We start from the raw sequence: 8225 nt of genomic DNA on the forward strand, positions 1-8225 counted from the left end.
TCCCCTGCTGCGGACCACAATATTCCCCCTAACCTCTTGTCATGCTCATGGAGGGAACAGTGATGAAATATGAAATGAACTGAATCACAGAATTCACAGAATTGTTACAGCACAGAAGGAGGTCATTTAGCCCATCATATCTGCACCAGCTATCCGAATGAGCAATTCACCTGGTGCCATTTTCCTACCTTTTCCCTGTAGCCCTGCACATTCTTCCTTTTCAGATAACAGTCCAATTCCCTTTTGAATTGAACCTGCCTGCACCACACTCTCAGGCTGTGCATTCCAGACCTTAAGCACTTGCTGTGTGAGAAAGTTATTCCTCATGTCACTTTGCTTCTTTTGCCAATTGCTTTAAATCCGTGCCCTCTCGATCTCAATCCTTTCATGAGTGGGAATTATGAAATAAAAGTAAACTGTTCAACTAAGGTACAAGAAAATGGACACTTTGCTACCCGGCAACATGGAGTGAGAGGTTAGATGGTCCCTTCCTTTATTGCCAATCAACATGTTTGTCTGTTGAAGATGGGACTATTATTATCATCTTAAATCAGCTTGAGGAGGCACATTGACCTGTAAATCAGCCCATTCCATGCTAATGACTTCTATCATCAGAAATATTAGGCTAGCAAAGGCTTTTGCAGACAGACTGACTCCAAAGCCAAGGCCAAGATAATAACACTATTTATCAAAATGGACCACCTTCAGATGCCATTATGTAACAATGTTACATTATGTCCCCACATCCTGGGGCATTGTATGAACACCCTAGGGGAGAGCGTCTTGAGTCATCTGACTGAAATCAGAACGTGATAAGGTTTTACCTTAAAAGTAACTTCTCTGTGAGGGAGAGGGAGACAGAAAACCAGTCCAGCCAGACAAGCTGTGAGATTGATTCAGCTAAGCAAGGACATCTGCAAGCATCATCTTTAAACTACTGAGGCAAGGTGACCTTGAAACGTCCCATCTGAGAAATTGAACCAGGACTTCCACCACCAACTTCAGACTGAGTTTTAACCAAAGGAGTCTGCGACACTTCATTAATTCCAAAACAAGTAACAGTCAGGCCTGCAACGCTGTTTAAAAATTCCTCCTGGAAAACCAAGAAAGTTTCAAAGTGAACTCTCTTTACCACAATTGGACTCTAATTGCATGCTACCCTCTACTCTATCTTTTCTTGTGTTTGTGCATGTGTATGAAAGTGTGAGTGGGTGAGGTTGCAAACATTTTTAGGTGTTGTTTACTAAATAGTTAACTTTCTTTTTTTTAAAAACCTATGAGAAAACCTGCCATTTGTCTGTTTATTTGACCCTTTAACACTCAGGGACTAAAACACTATTTTTAAAACACCATCTGCGGTCAGTGGAGAGGTGAAAAGTGGAAGCCACCCACACCATTTCCCACCTTTCCATAACACCTCCAATCTTCCCCTTGCTTCGGACTTCACTATTTCCTCTGATCTCCAATTTTCCCTTTGCTCCAGACCCTGATATTCCCTCTGGCCTTCGATTTTTTTCCTCCGCCCCTAAATTTTCTTCTCCCTCTCTCCTCCCTCTCTGCTCCCCCTCTGTGGCCTGGTGCTGAAGGCCTACCCACCCGACAGCCAGCCAGCCTCTCAATCTGGTTGGCTACACGTGGGAACCAGAGTCCTGTTGTTGTTTCGGCAGGACAAATAGGAAACCCATTCTTTTACCTTTCTTGACCTCAAAGCAGCCCCCTGCTCCCTCTCTGCCTCCGAGTAAATATCCAGCCCAGAGTATCCTTAACCTGGCCTAGTTTCCTGCCATTCTGCCGGTGTTGTGGCAGGAGTGCTGTAGAGCTGTTGTGCATTTTTGGGGCCTCAGTCCTAATAACTTTTTGCTTATAATAATAACTAATAACTTAAGGAAATGCCATTTTCTGCTTCTAGTACTAATCCTGAATTTAGTTTCCCTCATTATTGAGTTGCTGATCAGTAGAAATAATCTTTTAATATGTATCCTATCAAGTAATTTTGAACACTTCTATAGATCCTCCTTTAACCTTCCAGTTAATGTAACTAGTTTTTGAACTGTCTTGTCATACCTACATGCTCACATCCTTGTTATCATCCCAATAATATTCATTCCTTCATCATCATTAGGTCAAAATACCAGAACTCCCTACTGAACATCGAGACCTTCACACACACACACACTACAGCAGTTCAAGATGTGGCTCACCACATATTTCTTGGAACAGCTAGGAATGGGTAATAAATATCAGCCTTTCCAGAGACGACACATTCCAAGAATGATTAACTTAATAAAATCTATATTGCACTTTCTATGGCTCCAATATCCTTTCAATATTGGATTGCCAAAACTGCACACAGTACCGTAACTGTGGTTTAAACAGACTCATCACCAACTTTGCATTCAATATCCCTAGATATAAAATCCAGAATCCCATTTGTCATTTTTTGTGATTAGTTTCCATGTCCAATACAGTTTCCTGTCTTCAAATTATTCATTTTCAATTTTTATGCAGACACATGCCAGTACAATAAGGAAGCAGATTGGATATCAAGGGAAAAGTGAAATATCTTTCAAATTAATTGCATGAGATCATAATCCTCCAGAGCTGTGAGCAGCGTGCTTATGTTAGATGATACCCTTCCAGGAACAGGACCGGTCAGTTTCAGTACAGACCTTCGACTCTTTAGCTTTTGAAAAGTTTGGGGTTAGCACAATTTAAGGGACAGTCTGCTTTGAAAACTACCAAGCCACCAAACTGGCCATGCGGAAAGATTTTTCTGCAGCTGATCCATTATCTGTTGCAGAAGGAACTATTGCAATGTTATTTCATGTCACTATTAATTTAAAAAAATTAAAATTTGCATTTAGTAGCAGCAAACATTATAAATTGTGGCTGGCTGTTTTATGCCGCAAAAACCCTACTTGGTAGATTTATCATTCTGATATCTATCTGAAATATTTTTTCTTGATATGTATTCCAAATTTGCTTCTCACCATGTTTTATTTATGGTTCCTTGAGTCCACTGTTCTGGCATACTTTAAAGTTCTAATGAGGGTTTTGTTTATCTGCATCATTTAAGAAATTAAATATGTTTTGATATGTTCCCTTTCTTTCTAAACTGTAAAGTTTAGGTTTCTCTAACCTTTCCTATAATGTATGACAACAGCAAATACTTACATTTATGTAGCACCTTTAATGTAGTAAAATATCCCAGGTGCTCACAGAAGCGACTATCAAACAAAAGTTTGACACCAAGCCACATAAGGGGATATTAGGTCAGATGACCAAAAGCTTGGTCAAAGAGGTAGGTTTTAAGGAGTGTCTTAAAGAAGGAAAGCGAGATAGAGAGGCGGAGAGGTGCAGAGAGGGAATTTCAGAGCTTAGGGCCAAGGCAACTGAAGACTCGGCTACCAATGGTGGAGTGATAAAAATTGGGAATGCACAAGAGGCCAGAATTTTAACAGCGTGGAGATCTCAAACGCTTATAGGGCTGGAAGAGGCTACACAGATAGGCAGGGGCGTGGCTATAGAGGGATTTGAAAACAAGGATGAGAGTTTTAAAATTGAGTCATTGCCAGAATGAGAGTCAATATAAGTTAGTGAGCACAGGGATGAGGGTGAACAGGACTTGGTGCAAGATAGGCTAGTGGCAGCGGAGTTTTGGATGAGCTCAAGTTTATGTCGGGTGGAAGATGGGAGGGGAGTATTGGAATAGTCAAGTCTAAAGGTAACAAAGGCATGGATGAGGGTTTCAGCAGCAGATGAGCTGAGGCATGGGCAGAGCCAAGTGCTGTTAGAGGTGGAGGTAAGCAGTCTTGGAGGTGGAGTAGATATGTGGTCGGAAGCTCATCTCAGTGTCAAGTATGACACCAAGGTTGAATGTGGTTTGCTTTAGTAGTAGACAGTTGCCAGGGAGAGGAATGAAGTCAGTGGCTAGGGAACGGAGTTTGTGATGGGGACGAAGGCAATGGCTTTGGTTTTCCTAATATTTTCTTGGAGGAAATTTCTTCCCATCCAGTACTGGATGTCAGATAAAGAGTGGGACAAGTCTAAGGCAATTGAGGGGTTGAGAGAGGTGGCGGAGAGGTAGAGCTGGGTGTTGTCAGAGTACATGTGTTTTTGGATGTTGCTGCTGAGAGGCAGTGTGTAGATGAGAAATAGGAGGATAGATCCTTGTAGGATAAAGAGGTAACAAAATGGGAGCATGAAGAGAAACCATTGCAGGTGATTCTGTGGCTATGACTGGATAGATAAAAATGGCACAAGGCAAGGATGATGGGTGGAGTGGTGTTGGAGGAGGATGGCGTGGTCAACCTTTTTAAAGGCTTCAGACAGGTCGAGAAGGATGAGGAGGGATAGTTTACCATGGTCACAGTAACACAGGATGTCATTTGTCACTTTAATAAGGGCTCTTTCAGTTGATAAGGGCTGTTTTTTTCACAAGGATGGAAGGGTCAAGGCTGTTGTTTGAGGGGAAGGGTGATGATAAATTTGAAGAGGTGAGCGAATAGTAACTGAGAAGGAACCGTTAACAATATCAGCTAACATGGGGTCATGAAGGGAAGTTGTGTGGTCAGAAGTTTGGTGGGAATAGGATCAAGGGAGCAGGAGGTGGTTCTCATGGGCAAAGTAAGTTCAAAGAGTGCATGCAGAAGACAGGAGAGAAACTGGAGAAACAAGCAAGTTCGGGGCTAGTGCGGGGGAAACCTTGGGGAAGTTTGGCCTGGCGGGCAAGGGGGAGGGAAGGAAGCGGCAGAGGCAGCTGAACAGATGGTCTCAATCTTATGATAAATAAGTCCATGAGCTCCTCGCACTTGTTGGAGGGGAGGGTATAGGAGGCTGGGAAGAGGGGTTTAAGAAGATGGTTTGCAGTAAAGAAAAGAAACCAGGCGTTTTCCAGTCATAGAGTCATTACGGCACTGAAGGAAGTCACTCGGCCCATCAAGTCTGCATTCCAGGATGATCCTGGAATTGGGAGCAGTTTAGGCAGATGAGAGCAGTATTGAGTAGTGTTTTTATTAATCCTTGTTATTAATATATGTGCTGTACACTCTGTAGAGATGTAACACATAATTGGCCAGAATTTCTGTCAAAATAACAGTGAGGCTAATGTCGCTCCCCATTATTTATCTGCAAATGGTACAGCAACTTCAGGCGAGGAGCAGATGCACAGTTAATCATGAATATCTGTCTGAATTGCGCCACTCTGCCTAGCTTCAAAAATGGCATTTTGGTGTCTGCTTCACTATTGACATACATTGAATAGGCCGGATTTTGTGGTAAGAATAATAGTGAGGCTGTCAGTGTTCACATTTATGAAGGAGCAAATATTAGACAACAACCTCTGGCACCTGTACGTGTGCAGTTAAACATGGAAATCAGGAAACTGCTGTCCAATTTGCCCTGCTCCTCCAAAGCTTTTCTACATTAGTATCTCATCTAGAGACTTGGCATTCAAACACATGATGGGCATGAAGTTGTGGTACTTAACCATTAAATAGCCATTGAACACACCAGAAAAAGTTAGAGTTTGTCTATTCAAGAATAAGTACATTTTTAATGGCATGATAAACCTTAATTACTGACAAATAACATCTCTGGCACAAAAATTTACTTTTACAAGAGTGGAGTATCATCCTTCAGATTTTAGTTATTGTTGGAGAATTTAAAATGTTTAAAAAATCATTTTTTTTAGCTTTTTCTTTGTTTATTTTATCTCTCTCTTAATCCCTCATTCCCTGTCTTTAACTTGTTTTCTGCACATAATCTTATATTGAGTTAACTATTCTAACTCACCTTTCCTGATTTAGACTCTGCGCACCTCAACAAGGATTCTTCAATTTGATTGGTTGAAGAAACACACTGTTGCTTGCCCTGTTTGCACAGGTTCTGGACCTCCTGTGGAGGGTGTTGTGCTGTTTTGACTGTCTGATGGCCATAAATCATAGTATAAAAGCTCACAGAAAGTCTATGGGCAAATGTAAGCGAAATGAATGGCGAGTCACATTCATTTGATGCTGATTGCAAAATCTGGGCCATCATCATGAAGTTGCTTTATTTATCCAGCAGAGAAGAACAAACCCACTGCAGGTATTTAAAGCTAGTAATTAGTAGTGTAAGTACACATTTAACAACATGATAATTGCTAATTACAGCCAATCAAACTCTCTAGCACTGAAAATTAACTATTATAAGTGTGGAGTCTCATTCTTTCAGGTTTTGAACTTTTCAAGCAGATTTTGAAAATGTTAAATTTTAATTTTTTTCTTGCTTTTCCTTTCTGTCTCTTTTTCTCTCTCTCTTCATCCATTCTTTCTTTCCCTCTTTTTATTTCTCTTTCTGTACCTGATTTGACATTGAATTCACGCCCTTTTAATCACCCTCTTTCTCAGTGTTTCTGCTATTTATTCCCAATACTTGAATCTCATTGTTTAAGGAGGTACCCTCTTGATTACCCTGTTCATTCAGATGCTCGGTTTCCCTCACTGCGATGTTATCAGCTTGCACTTTCAGCAACTTTGTGGGAAAAAATGTTTTGAGCTGAAGGGTGCAGGGCTAAGTCTAACTAATGGCACTCGCCATTAGATGCATTGCTACAGCAAAGTTTGGCCCATTGGCCAGGAATTCCCCCGAAGTTACTCCCATTCCACTGCTGTACTTTACCAGAAGTGCAGCAGAAGCTCTGTTCCTCTCCATTGCCGTAACATCAAATGCATTTCTGCCTAGTTTATGGCACCAGTGCTGGAGCAGTTCTGAACAAATTCCTGGCCAATGAATGATTGATACCATAGTCCTACGCAATTTATATATATTTCCAGTGTGTAAACCGTACATTTTACAGTGAGATTTCTGTCAGCCTGTTTATTAAATCCCTATATCATCTTATTTAAACTGTTAAAAAATATAGCTTTTATAATCTATCTTGGATTTGCCATAATGGTGTAACTTGTGAAGTCCCAGTCTAGTCATGATGTTGTTCTGAAGCTGTGTTTTCTCACAACAGGATGAGTTACCAGACCCATGACCTGATCTTGAGATGAATTTTGTTGAAAATACACAATCCTTTTTTCAAATCCACAGCACAGTTTATCAGCTCATTTCAATGTTTCTATTCTGATAGTTTGTCTTTGAGCGACCTCCACATTATAAGATAAACAATGTCCTATCCCTTGTCCTTTTTGATTTACATTGTGACTGAATTTCCACCCATAAATATTTATACTTGTGCAACTTTATTTATCCAAATTATTATAACATGAAGCAGGTTTCTTTCCTCTACCCCTTCATTTATATATTTTCTCACACTCTTCCTTTTTTCTTTCTCCTTTCTGGGAAGAAAATCTCTATCTGAACAAAATTTGTTATCTAATAAGAAAGTCTTTTTTTACCCTTCTCCTTGTCCGGTCTGAGATGAGAAATCCAACGGAAGCGAAATCACAAACTTGCTGATATTCCACAGATTCCACTCGAGTGTTCTTCACATCATTAAACAGCTTCAAGAGCAGACGTTCTGATTTAAGCTCTGGTTCCTTACGGTGCTGGGAAACTGATTTCTAAGGCACTTCCTTGCAGTGTGTTTCACTGAGAATCAGCTTTGTAACATGTGGAATATTGAGGAGCTTTTATAGACTTCAGTTCCTCAGAGTCTTGGGGCTGAGGCTATTGGCACCAAGAGCTAAACAATCCAGAAACTTGTTTCAGATAGGACGTCTCTTCGCCAGCAGGTGGCTACAGCAAATGGACCTCCAACCGTTTAGCTCAGAACTGCCTGCAGCTGCATTTTAATCAATCTGAATTAGATTCTTAGCCACCATGAATATCTAATATTTTAATAAAATAGAATGTTCCCACATTCAATTGAAAAGTTTTAAAAAGCACTTAAGTTCCAAACTGTATTAAAGGACATATGTCCTTTTCGGCATGGGTAGGGACAGAAAGACATGCTCAGAAAGTTGTGATCTGTTTTAAAAAAATAACAGTTCAGAAATGAATAGGGCACTGTTCTAAAAACTAGGCCAAGTGATTTACCATTCATTTGTACTTAGAAACTGTCATTTTACTGCCTCCAGGACTTGTTGTCTAAAATGATTGTACTGGGGCAGCAATTTGAACTGCAGGTGGTAAGTGTGGAAACGTATAGGATTTGCTGTTGAATGTCACACTGCACCAAATCACTTGCACTACTAAAATCTAATTAGATTGGTAGCATCAATATTGTAACACACACG

The 8225-nt window shown here is 40.5% G+C and overlaps 1 protein-coding gene across 1 annotated transcript in view; it reads right to left on the reverse strand.

Moving 5' to 3' along the window:
- Positions 1–7616, reverse strand: part of LOC137377689 (endothelin receptor type B-like) — a 36707-nt gene extending 29091 nt beyond the window's left edge. The window contains exon 1 of the mRNA XM_068047608.1: positions 7386–7616. The gene's annotated coding sequence lies outside the window, so the exon portion shown is untranslated. The remainder of the gene's footprint in view (positions 1–7385) is intronic.
- Between the last annotated feature and the right edge of the window lie 609 nt (positions 7617–8225).

This window comes from Heterodontus francisci, chromosome 15 (genome assembly GCF_036365525.1).
Source record: "Heterodontus francisci isolate sHetFra1 chromosome 15, sHetFra1.hap1, whole genome shotgun sequence".
NCBI classification, from domain to species: Eukaryota; Metazoa; Chordata; class Chondrichthyes; order Heterodontiformes; family Heterodontidae; genus Heterodontus; species Heterodontus francisci.